Genomic DNA, 13624 nt, shown 5'->3' on the forward strand with positions numbered 1-13624 from the left:
TTAAGGTGGAAAGCGGCAATCTCCAACTACACCAGTCATTACTAGTAGACATGAGATGACTAAATATCTCTTTCTTTGTTCTATCTTTACCCAGTTTGTCTAAAAGTGGATTATTCTAAATGCAATACTATGCTCGTTTGTTGCAGATATAAGAAATCAATCTCCTGTCGAATTTCGGTGCCATGAGCTCTTTAACGCAATCATTTCACCAGCCAATAAGATTGCCCGGTTGCGTATGCATATTACTTCATTAGACCGTTTGCAACATGTGTCAAACAGGTGAAACCCCGTGATGATGGATGGAACCATGGCTCACGTCGAAATAGGGGGATCGAAATAGTCATGGCCTCTTAAAAACAAAGAAATTAAATGCAGCTTTGTGACTTAACACGTCTTACATGTGTTGCCAGGAAGATAAATACTAGGACACCAGTCAGAACTTTATTTGCATCATCTTTTGGGCAGTTACATGAAATTTCTTTCCAGGTGTGACCTCCGGATTTACCTGTAGAAACGAATGGAGCAGTCCAGAGCCGGGCTTTATTCTCGTGTGCACTATTTGTCTGGCATAACAGTCTTCATGTCAGAGAAGGTAAGTGTGTATGATTTTCTAGCGCGGTGCACCCCTCCCCCCAATAACTATCTTCTCAGTTAAGACGGCGGGCTGACAATTGCCTTACCAAAGAGAAGATGCGTGCGTTGTATAATTGTAATTCGTGCGTTATATGTAGAAGTAACTAGTGCGTTTTCTTGTATTCTTGTAGTATGTGCGCTGACGTTAATTGTATCGTGCGATGTATACTTGTAATTCATGCGTGTTATAGAGTGTAATTCGTGCGCTGACGTTGTATAGAGTAAGAGTAATTCGGAATTCTCTTTGAGGCGACGGCGCTAGAAAAAAAGCTTGCGGCGCGGAAAACATTGTTTCTTGACTTGTTGTATGAATATGTCATGTACCATGCCACGTCAAAATCCATGGAATTCCCAAGAATCTTGGGAATTGGATGGCTGACTGTACGTGTAAGGAATGCGTGAATGGTTCGCGACATTCGTTACTGTATTACACGTTAGACTTATTTTAGCGGTGGCATTTCACGTGGTTGCTTTTGTGATTTAGATTTAGTGACAGAATCTAAGGGGCATCTCGCGACGTTGTGCGTGGTATAAATGTAAACGTTGTATAGTTATTAAGCGCTTTTGAAATTTATTTGCGAATATCATTGAGATTTTAAATACGATGCCCACGTGCAGCGCGGTTACAACACAAAAATATCACACAGCAACAATGTGTCGTTCTTTTGTAGTGGTGTCGTTCTTTTGCAAACACTCGCACACACTTACACAAACACTTCTACCGTGGCCGACAAGTACAAAATTTTACACCATAACTTTTGATGTTTTACACCGCAACTTTTGGTGTTTTACACTGCAACTTTTGGTGTTTTACACTGCAACTTTTGCTGTGTTTTACACTGCAACTTTTGCTGTGTTTTACACTGCAACTTTTGCTGTGTTTTACACTGCAACTTTTGCTGTGTTTTACACTGCAACTTTTGCTGTTTTACACTGCAACTTTTGCTGTGTTTTACACTGCAACTTTTGCTGTGTGGAAAACTCACACCCCTCCCCTTTTACAAAGAATTGTCCCTCAATAAGGTCAAAGGTGACAAAGATGGCGGCGGCCTGAGAGTAAGATTTCTCCTTTTTGGTGAATCTATTTACAATTGTAGCGTTTTTAAGTTAAAAATTGCATCCTACTGTAGTAGTTTGTGTAGGAAAAATCGTACCGAACCGTTCTTTTCTCTGCATATTTTGTGCACATGTGAGGTCAAAAATATTTGAAGACGTGCGGGGTTTTTTGGGGGGGGGCATAAAACTAAAGATTGAGTTCAGATAACATTGTCAACCAACCAATAAATTGTAACTGTCATCGTTTTCTTATAATTTGTTCTATTATTATTAAGTAGCATTAGCGTCAGGTACGTGTGGGAGGGCGTTTCTATTATTCTATATTTGCAGCTGCAGCAAGGCTTTTCGACGTCCTTGATTGCAGAAAGAATTTGTTGTCGAGTTTTTAATGTCACATGCAAAAGATGTTCTTTTATTACTTCAGTCATTGATGCCCCCTGCCTCAAGAACTATAACAATGGTAAGGAATTGTAATATTAATATTTTTGTTATTCTAGGACTTCAAAATGTTTTCATATCATACTTCTACTCAATATAACTGTTACATGTACTTTACAGCCAAGATTATGTGTACTACTATCCCTGGTTATGTTGAAGTACATATTTGTCTTTTTTGGAAGTGTCAAATACAGCCAATTTCAACAGTTCTAGCAACTGTAAACCCTTTCTCCCATGAACCCCCAGTAAATCTGACTATCTATAATAACCGGCTATATAGATACAAAACACACCATCTTATCTTGATTTATTTACATCCTTTTATTTATCTGTTAGTTAGTAACTGTTACATGTACATGTATATGTATGACATTACATTGTACCTAAATGGATGATAAATAGAGTTCTTTTTTTGCTTCTCTATGATCTGTCTACAAGCCACTAGTCGCTTCTCTATGATCTGTCTACAAGTCACATTTTTTGGTATATTGCTGATTATGGCTTCATGGATTAAAATGTAATGATGTAATATTTTTGTATGACCAATACTTGTATGACTTACAATATGGTTGTCTATGGTTGTCTTTCCAGAGGAGGAACTTCTGGTAGAGTACTGGAAAAGAGGCTACCAGTACTCTTGAGATCTCAACATTTTTTAGCAACTTTCATGACGTGGATCTAAGGCAGGTAGTACTATATATTATATCAGGGGGAGCTTCATTTGAAAACTCTTATGTGTACATGTTTGTCATGTGTTAAAGAAATGCTTGTTATTGTACAATTGTTAAAATATTGTAGCATCAATGTTTTCTACCAGCACAGCTCTTAATGTTGAATAAGGGTGGCTAAGCAGTTCTTTAGAAAGAGATGGTCAAGGAATATCATGGTGTACATGTAAAATAACTTTTAAAAGATGCAGAATGCCTCATCATGATAGGCTGTCTCTACATGATGTATTGTGTTATATGGTGTAGTGTATGAATATGATCTGAAACAACAGTTTTGTTTTTCAATCTTATTTCAAGGGGAACAAACTAGGCAATTGTGCTGTCAACAAACCCATTTATTTATTTATTGTATACAGTGTGCGGCAGCTAAAGTACAGGTACAACAAGCTTGGGCTATGAAGGCGTCTTGGCACCAGCTCCAATGCAGAAGTGAGGGAGGCCATCCGGGTACGAGTTATCAAGTGTATAGCACAACACTTCCCATTTAAATCCAAATTTCAATAGTCATGTACTCACCTGTAACATTTCCTGTACATGTGTATCTCGTATAAAAGTATTCAATCAGTAATCAATGATTTATAGTTTATCCATGTGACCCTTCCCCCTGATCCCATACTGTACTACAGAAAAGCTATGTACACAGTACATCACATGAAGTTTCTTCATGTGAAGTTGTCATCAAACAAATCATGACGGTACCAGTTTGTGATTGTAAGTGGTGTTTCTAATGAAAGTCATGAAAGCATCTCAAAAATTGTATGTGTAGTATCACTGTAAGTACTAGTTGCACATTAGATAGGGTATTAAATAAAGCACTTTCTGAATAATGTTGATAGGTCCTTCATGTCAAGTTGTTGTCAAACAGATCATGACAGTACCAGTATGTGATTCTATGTGATGTTAATGTTATGAAAATCAGGAAAGCATCCCAAAAATATATGCAGTATCACTGTGACTAGTTGGCAATGCACGCAAGTCTAGCGTCTTACAACTAACAGTATAGCAATGTGTACAGTTGTGGATATGGTATATCAAAACACAGAATTAAAAATACTGTTACTATTACTTGTTTCTAAATGCATAACAAACTTACATTGTACTGTTCTCATGAATACTGTGATGATGTAATATGATGATGTACATGTACTTTCTCCATGAACAATGTTAACTGCCATTAGTATGTGTGGAAAAGCATTAATTTCTTAGTGTTGCAGTAGACTGCCAGAGTTCTTGTTGCAGGTAAGCCGAATATTCTATCAATTTACATTACAAGTTGTAGAGTTCTTGTTGCTGGTTAAGAGTTCTTGTTGCTGGTTAAGTCTTACATTTGATGACATAATATTACAAGTTAAGTGTGTGAGAAGATCAGTTCCTCTACATCTGTTACAATAAATAAATCACCAAAGGACCACCAATTAAGTGGACACATAAACTAGGTGTTCTGTGTACAGGTTTGATGTATATTAATTTGCAATTGCCACCAGCTCTCGGTACAGTGTTAATGCATCATCGCAATTTGTGGGATACCTCTTATTTAACCTTTGCAACATATCACATAAGTAGCGATGAAATCTGTCATTCCCAACAAGTGAGGGTGATGTGCACTCTCGCTGTGCATGGTGGAGCATCCTCGCATCCACGTCTTGTAGTAGGTTTTGGCCCCCTATTTAGACCAGAGATGGAGAAAATTAGTACATGACTAAAGATGATAACTTATTTTTATACAATAAACACCATTATTTATTTCCAGATCCTTCTAACAAATTCAATTTTACATGTATAAGGGCAACAAAGGTACAAATGAAAAATAAGTAAGGAAATGAGTAGCTAGCTTTGGCAAGGGGCATTATCTTGGATGCAATGTTAAGCTGACGGTTTCATATTTGAGGAGAGCCATACATGTACCTCAACCATATTAAAGATCCACTTATCGACACTATCTTGAAGTGACTGGATCAAACTTTACCATCCCGTCTAACGCAGAGTGTACTAAATGTGTTGTTGTTCGTCCGTCGTAGTCGACGATGACCAATGAACATCACATCAGGTCTTGTGTGTCCGGCTGTGGCTCACAAGTGTAAAGTACTCACTAAATGTACAAAACTGATGTTTCATGCCAAATGGCAGTGTCTAGATTATGCCCCGAAACAACCACTTTACCTGAAAGGTGTGGCAGGAAATAAAGCGCATTTGGACGGCCAGCAGGTGCACCGTGACCAGGCAGCTTCCTTCTGTCATTCCAGCCTTGCGCAAAGCTATTCAGGTCATCTGATAACAAGGACATCATGCAGAAGCGGATACACCAACTGAAATGATGAAAATTGGGAAAATTTACAAGATGGAAAAGCAATATCACACTGATATAAGCAATAAATATAGAAGGCCATAATGCTATACCTGGCCACCATGCAATTTCTAGATCAGGGAAAAAAGGGTATTAGATCTGGTGACAAAAGTGCAACAACACATTACACAGAAAATAGAGAAGACAAAGAAGTTGAAGCTTCAGCTTTAAACCATCACAGATGCGACCTGTGTTACCTGAGTATATTTAATGAAGTAGATATGCAGTGCAAGGAAGAACAATAAATACTCACATATGAATGGTATTCCCAACTTCTAAGTCACCATCTCTGACTAGTTCCTAAAAACATTGAAAAATATACATCTAGCAAGCAGTATTACATTGCATAAGTATGTGCTACATACAGATATCCACATTTCTCATATTCTGTGACATTGTTAACTACCTAATTTCCAAAACCCCTTCTTGAGTTATCCTCTAAAATTTCAGCAAAAACTCCATCTGCATTCCAGAACAGGCTGCTACGTAAGAGGCTGAAACGAACATGTATAGAATAATAGAAACGCCTCCCCCCCACACACACGTACCTGACGCTAATGCTAATTAATAATAATAGAACAAAGTATAAGAAAACGATGACAGTTACAATTTATTGGTTGGTTGACAATGTTATCTGAACTCAATCTTTAGTTTTATGCCCCCCCCCCCAAAAAAAACCCGCACGTCTTCAAATATTTTTGACCTCACATGTGCACAAAATATGCAGAGAAAAGAACGGTTCGGTACGATTTTTCCTACACAAACTACTACAGTAGGATGCAATTTTTAACTTAAAACCGCTACAATTGTAAATAGATTCACCAAAAAGGAGAAATCTTAACTACTTACCAAAATCTGTTGATGTCTCACAACACTAACTCTCAGGCCGCCGCCATCTTTGTCACCTTTGACCTTATTGAGGGACAATTCTTTGTAAAAGGGGAGGGGTGTAAGTTTTCCACACAGTAAAAGATGCAGTGTAAAACACAGCAAAAGTTGCAGTGTAAAACAGCAAAAGTTGCAGTGTAAAACACAGCAAAAGTTGCAGTGTAAAACACAGCAAAAGTTGCAGTGTAAAACACAGCAAAAGTTGCAGTGTAAAACATCAAAAGTTGCAGTGTAAAACACCAAAAGTTGCAGTGTAAAACACCAAAAGTTGCGGTGTAAAACACCAAAAGTTGCGGTGTAAAATTTTGTACTTGTCGGCCACGGTACGTTAGTGACATGTTTTTTCTCCCATGCCTAAAAGGGGGGTCTGACCTGTTCAGGTAGGTTTTCTGGGGTTAGGCCCAACTCATGACTTGCTTTTCTGTTTGCCCCATTTGGGAAGGGATGGGTAGTCTGGGGTAATGTGTGTTTTCGTGCATTAGTTTGTAAATAATGCAGTAGTTTAGTTGAATAATACGCGAACGTTATTAGGACTGATAAAGTCTGTTAGGCTCGTACCGAAACCCTGGGATGCCTTATGGGTGTAAGTTGTAGTTTCTTTAATTTTCCTAGCGCCCCCCCCCCCCAAGTGACTATATACTACATATACCACGCACGCAAAACTTAGTCAAATTGTTTAGTGTACTCAATTCTTGAACAATTGTAACCATTTGTACATTCAAAATAAAGTACTGTACAATACAAAACATTTGCAGTGTTGATTGTTCTTTATTCACACACACACTCGGTAAATTACTTTGCAAAGTGAGTAGACACCAAATAAGTTTGCAATGCACATGTCTAATTATATTCAAGCTTGCGACTTACTGAATCAGAATTTGTTTCATGTCATTCTGTTTTCTCAGTTTCAGGATTGCTTCATTTCTATCGAAGCAAAGTCCACCACCGAGTCAAGTTATGGGGTCGTGTGACAGTGGCGTAGTGGTAGCGTGTTCGGCCCAGGCCCAAGAGGTCACTGACTGGATGACTGGATGACTGACTGCCTGACTGACAGTATTAAAGAATGGAATGAATTTGTGTTACAGTAACTGTAGTGCTACTGTAAAGTAAAAGTTCTTATATATATTAATAAGTTTCCCTTCCCCATACAGGGTAGGGAAATACTATAAGTTGTCAGGTTCCCATAGTAGTATTACTACAGTACTAGTGAGTCAAGGCGACTTCGCTTTCAGCTAAACCTTCTTCCTGTTGTTTCTGTTCTTACAACACAGGTCCCCCTCCTCCATGTACTGGAAGACTCACAGTGGCTTCTCCTAAATTAGACCGGCTGCTTGAAGGACATGGATTGTTTCCTGGTTGCCACTGCGCTGAAGTTCAGTCTGTATAAAAAACGGATGGATGAATGAATGAATGGAAGATGGATAAATGGATGGCCGCAAATGAATGAACGAACGAATGAACAGAGTGCATCGTTTTTGTGTCATGCTCCTTGCGCATAACACATGTTACAGCTTGTGTCCCCTGTGCATTGTTGTAGAATACTCTGCTCTAATGTCTCATGTTTAGAGTTAAAGAAAATTGTTGCTTCGTTATAGCCTTCCTGTGAGTTTTGTGTTTTGTCAGGCAAATTGTTTGTTCTTTGTACCCTATTTTGTTTTTATGTTCAATACAGGTGATGCCACTACCATGATGATTTTGCTGGGTGAACATCGCCAGTAAACAAGAGGACCAATAGAAAATCATCAATGGTCCATGAAATGTGTTGTCTATTCAATGATACCATTTACTAGGTAAAGAATTCATGATTGTATTTCATATTGTTTTGTCTGTTGACAAGGACGGTATATATAGGTGGGCTGGGTGGTAGACGGACTAAGGACTTCGTGTTAAATGATTTTGTTCCCTGGCACTTCTTCTAGCTGTGGCAAAATTGGTGCACAAGTAGTTTCGGCAAACCGACGCTCATCCTGACACAACTGCCGGTAGTTTCTTTATATTTTCGAGTACACTCGGCTCACATGAATGAAGAAAGACACAATTCGATTTTAAAAGATTGTGAACAGCAAGGAACAAATGAGGCTTAACAAGACTAAATTAGACAGTCTAATCCATAACTGTAGTCAGGACTTAATTGATAAACAAATTCGAACATTAGATAGGCAGGGACAAAAAAAAACTTAGCAAGACAGGGCAACAAATAACTTTGCCTTCATCACTTCTGGCTGTTCACTTTCGCCAAAGCACATTCCGTTCCAACGTCATAATTTTTGAATTACAAAACAGCTGTTAGCCGAGTGAAACTCTGATCAACCTTTTCTCCTTTGTCTTCATTGTATGGAGACTGTCAGTGGTTGTTGTCAGGATGGCGTCCAAATTTACCTCGGCAATGGAGGCAACACCTTGACGCGGTGCCGGGGCTTGTACCAAGTTTGCCTCCAGCAAATCATAATATTAATTATATTGTAACTTGTAACAGAATAGAGCACAAACACCATTTTGTAATAGAATGTGGACTGTATAGCAAAGAGAGAAATGAACTGTATGATATTATGTTTGTACAACACCTATTCCCCTGTTTCATGCACTTAAGTACTTGGTAGAAAAATTCATATTCCTAATGCAACTTAAGACAAACCACCCAACGAAAAACAGATCTGTACCTTTATTTCTACAATAACTGAAAAAGCAAGGAGAAGTTGAATTTATATAACAATAGTTACATTTGTATCTGTTAACCATGTCCATTCATCTTGTTCTGTTGTGACCTGTACTTAGCTAAGTGTGGCAGAAATGTGCAATAAAGGTCATTCATTATTGTTAGAGTATGACTGACTCCCAGTGTGGTCACTTTGTTCTACCTTTGCTTGGAGTATCTACCCATAACAATATATATATTAATTTTATATATTAACTTAACGTGGCCCAGGGAAGAAGAAATCACTACAAAACGTGGCCATGTTTGTTTACATAGCATATGACCGGGTTGCCTCTGCCAATTGCTGATTCATTATTTAAGTGATTCCTTGTTCCCTGGGCTACGTATAAGTTATGCCAAAATACAATGACTAATGGGCTGTTATCTCATCAATGCAGGGTGTAGTCCGGTAGATTTAAGCCTCCTGTATGTGTTTTCCGGTAAATAGGCAGACCCCAGACCTTTTGTCATCTAGAAAGTTAAGTCTTTTGAGTTGTTTGATTCTGCAGGTTATGAAGTATAGTATGAAGATATGTAATCTCCAAGCAGATCCTAGGGTGGTAAAAGGCAGTATCAAATTGGCCAGGCAGCATCCATTGTCAGAGAAGGTCCATACGCCTCCCAAGGGTGTCTTTTGCCATGCTAGGAACTGCTGCTTGAAGATTAGAAGATTATGCTGACAAAAATGAGCCTGAGCCAAGAACAGGAAAAGGTGTTTCAGTGCAAAGCGATAGTTTAACATGAAAGGTAGTCCTCAGAGCTCACCAGACTAACAATGCAGGCTGAATGAAGTGGCGTTTAAAACACGCCTCGGCAACATGATTCTCTTTTGAAGTGAGTGATGATCATGGTGTCTGTTTTGGTTATTGTTGATGGAGGTGCTTGTTTATGTACGTGAGCCAGTCATAAGTTTCTCACAAGGATTTGATAATAAACATGCTCTTAACTTGAGAGATAAGGCTATTCTAGCATTTCCTCATAAATTATGCAAATTAGAACCTGATTTGAATAAGTCATGTTTAGTGATGTTCACCTTCAGTGACCTTCAAGTATAGCAAGTGCTAAATTCCCAGCAATTACTATCATAATAACATTGTATAGTTCACATTATGCAAATTAGGTCTTCATTTACATAATCAATATCTGCCAAAGATCTTGTCCTTCTCAATTACATGTCACTTGTCATAGCCCTAATATTGAACACAGCAGATTTATAGAATTTCTTCATTAATTATGCAAATTAGTTCCAGAACAAGCTGCTAGGGGGCCTTAACTTGCATGACTTTTTTTCCAAAGACGAGAGCTACCTACCATTTAAATTTCATGATCCTAGCATGTCCAGATCACGAGATATCAAGACCAGATCATTTCTAGATTTAGTCACACCCTACGCACCCACCAAGTATAAAACCAATTATCTTGTTGACAAAATTTAATTCCCAAGGGAATGCATTTGTGGAATTCTTAGAATATTGTCAACTCAATCGCAGTACTATACAAATGGCTCCTCCTCTGAGGTGTCGCCAAAAATAGTAAAATTTGGGTATTTGGACCATTGCACACAGGAGCATGCCCCTTAACTATTCAAACTTAAATCCCTTTCGTTTTCTGAAACTTAGATATTTCAATTCAATTAGCAAAAAGCCTTTTCAACAAATTTGTGCAGCCGATTTTTCTATATGAGGGCCTGCAAGGGGGGGGGGGTTAGTGATTACGAATTACGCAAAATTTGCGCCGCCTATTACGAATTACGTTAAAGTCTTCGAGCTGATTACGACTTTACGATTTGCGGCTTATGTCCAATTACGAAGTACGTTGATTTTTGCGGAGGCTGCCTACGAATTACGAAGTCTAAAACGGCGTGATTACGCCTTACGAAAAAGGGCTTGCAGGCCCTCCTATATGGATTCGAATTAACATGTTTCGACCAAACATCTAAAACACTAAAACTTAATGTTTTTACGCGCATTTCAGAATCCACACCAAGAAACATTTTCTCCACTGTTGTAGAGAAACTTGGTATAGAGGAAAACATTCCTGCTTCGGTTAGAAAGAGTATAAGCTCCACTTGTGCCCACACATGTGATTCATTTTGAAAGAAGGACAGATAAGGACATGTTTTTTAATCTAGCGTCTCGTCTAAAATTAGAAAACGACAACATTTCAATTGAAAATATACATCTTTCTCAACATATTCCAGAATTTGATGCCATCGATATGAACTTTCAAAAATTTTTTCTTAGAGTTAATACAAAAGCATCAAATGATGGTGTTCGTGGAGAACTAGGAACCTTAAGTTTCCAATAATATATAGATACTAAAATACAATAAAAATACTGGCATCGTTTTGTAAACTTGCCCGAAGACACCTTACTTCGTGAAGCATACAATGTTTTATATTCTGGTAAACACGATTGGCTTAACCACGTAAACGACATTCTGAATTACAATGGTCTTGGACAATTCTGGACGAACCCCGGGTCATACCATGTGGATACAATAATCATTCAATTGCGATCCCGCCTTCAAGATATATATAATATATATAAATGGTATAATTCTATTAGTAACAACGCAAAACTTTCTGTTTATACCGCATTAAAGGAAAATTATGGACAAGAACAATACCTCTCAAGTATACACAATCTAGATATCCAAAAAGCGATCACAAAATTAAGAATTAGTCGTCATAAATTAAACATAGAAATGGGTCGATACAAGAAAATACCAAAAGTTCTGTCCATTTTGTCCAAACATGATTGAAAATGAGCACCATTTTATAATGGATTGTACACTATGATAAGCGCCTATTGCTGTTCACCTTTCTTTTCGCTAATTGTGATTTCAATGCGTTAGATCCTATAGATAAATGCAACACTACATTCTCAGGGGAGATAACCAATAGTGTTCAAATAGGAAAACACATTAAAGAAATATTAATGTTTCAATCTTAAAGAACAGTTAACCTTTATTGTTACATCATACATATACACTGTACGTAAGATGACGTTATCCATACATGTATTTAGCTTTGTTAGATCTTTAGTTAAGTTGTAGAAGACCATACAAAAGTCTCTGTACTTTTTTGTTGTGTCAATAAAGAATCTCACTCCTTTTCAAAAGGTATGGTGGGATCTTCAACGTGCATGGGGTGTGGCTCTCCCCAAACACGGGACCTCCATTTTCAAACGTTTCCATATCCAAGGGACATCCCTACCCAAAGCTAGGTACTCATTTTCACCTGCGTAAAGTGAGGAAGGTCGTGTAAAAAGCCTTTCCCATTTAATAGGGCACAAGATCGGTGCCATAGTAGGATTTGAACCCGGAACCTCTCGGTTGAAGGCCGAACTTACTGCTGCTACAGAGGATGTAAAGGCTTTCTACTTGAAATGTACTGGACCGTGTTCAGGCAGATTATTTTTTCAGTGTTAGTTTGAAAATTTGGGCGGGTTTTGAAATAGCTGATTCCGTTAAATCTTGTCTGAAAGAACTTTTGAGCAAATAATAGGTGTTTTGTTATGCTGGTTTTTTTTTAAAGTCAATTTTCCCCGCCAAAAAACCCAACTAATTGGCACCCTCACCTGGTTAATTAATTGGATTAAAGTTTTCCCGCCAAAAAACTTAGTATATGGAGCACTCTAACCTTGAACTTGTGCCCCCCTCCCCACATTTAACTTCTTCCACAACTCACACAGTACACTGTTCCTGACCAACACTCTGGACTTCTCCGAACACGTAGTCACCACACTTTGCTACCCAAAAACTTAGTTGATCAAGCACAGTTTTTCTGCCACAACAACTTTAATAATCTCTCGCTCTCCTGGTCGGTCAATGCACTAAGTGTACTCCCCGTGGGATGTCTTTGCGGAGACATTGATGCTTCGAAACATCAGTATACCAGTGCAATTGACTGACCAGGAGAGCGAGAGATTTTTCCAAAGTTGTTGTGGCAGAAAAACTGTGCTCGATCAACTAAGTTTTTGGGTAGCAAAGTGTGGTGACTACGTGTTCGGAGAAGTCCAAAGTGTTGGAACAGTGTAACTAACATACTGTGTGAGTTGTGGAAGAAGTTAAATGTGGGGAGGGGGGCACAAGTTCAAGGTTAGAGTGCTCCATATACTAAGTTTTTTGGCGGGAAAACTTTAATCCAATTAATTAACCAGGCGAGGTTGCCCATTAGTTGGGTTTTTTTGGGGAAAATTGACTTAAAAGCAACAATTTTGGGGCAATTTGATGTTCAACTACACGAAACGAACAATTTTCGACCGAGACGCTTAATTCAGCATAACAATTTTAGTGAATACAGCGCTTAACCAAGGAGGTTTTTATTGGAGCCGGCGTTAACTACGGAAGATGGTACCCAGGCAAGGCAAGGAAAAGGTCCAAAGCATTGAAACATTAACACAAAAAAAGGGTGACATACTGTGCAGAGTCACAGGATGAAAGACCAAGGCAAGGAAAAGTTGAGTGGAAAGATCCAAAGCAACTAAAGAGGAGCACAAAAATGGGTGACGTACTGTGCAATTAAAAGCAGTCCAAGTTTAAACCAAGCAGAGTCACAGGATGAAAGGCTAAGGCAAGGAAAACTTAGGTGAAAAGGTCCAAAGCAAGGGAAGAGGAGCACGAAAAAGGGTGACGTACTATGCAATTAAAAGCAGCTCAAGTTTAAACCAAGCAGAGACACAAGATGAAAGGCCAAGGCAAGGAAAAGTTGAGTGGAAAGGTCCAAAGCAAGGGAAGAGGAGCACAAAAAGGGGCGACATACCATGCAGTTAAAAGCAGAGTTCAAGGATGAAAGGCGAAGGCAAAGAAAAGAGTCTGAATGAATTAAGTGGATGTTAG

At 38.5% G+C, this 13624-nt stretch overlaps 2 long non-coding RNA genes across 2 annotated transcripts; one reads left to right on the top strand and one right to left on the bottom strand.

Moving 5' to 3' along the window:
* Nucleotides 1-1988: 1988 nt before the first annotated feature.
* LOC109486201 lies at nt 1989-3908 on the top strand. The gene is made up of 3 exons (XR_002141178.1): nt 1989-2149; nt 2719-2814; nt 3212-3908. It is a non-coding gene; the product is annotated as an uncharacterized LOC109486201 (long non-coding RNA).
* A 176-nt stretch (nt 3909-4084) lies between these two features.
* On the bottom strand, nt 4085-6116 carry LOC109486202. Its single transcript, XR_002141179.1, has 4 exons — nt 6049-6116; nt 5453-5499; nt 5016-5161; nt 4085-4518 (listed from the first exon to the last, which is right to left on the bottom strand). It is a non-coding gene; the product is annotated as an uncharacterized LOC109486202 (long non-coding RNA).
* Between the last annotated feature and the right edge of the window lie 7508 nt (nt 6117-13624).

This window comes from Branchiostoma belcheri, unplaced genomic scaffold (genome assembly GCF_001625305.1).
Source record: "Branchiostoma belcheri isolate BF01 breed outbred unplaced genomic scaffold, Haploidv18h27 scaffold8, whole genome shotgun sequence".
Taxonomy (NCBI): Eukaryota; Metazoa; Chordata; class Leptocardii; order Amphioxiformes; family Branchiostomatidae; genus Branchiostoma; species Branchiostoma belcheri.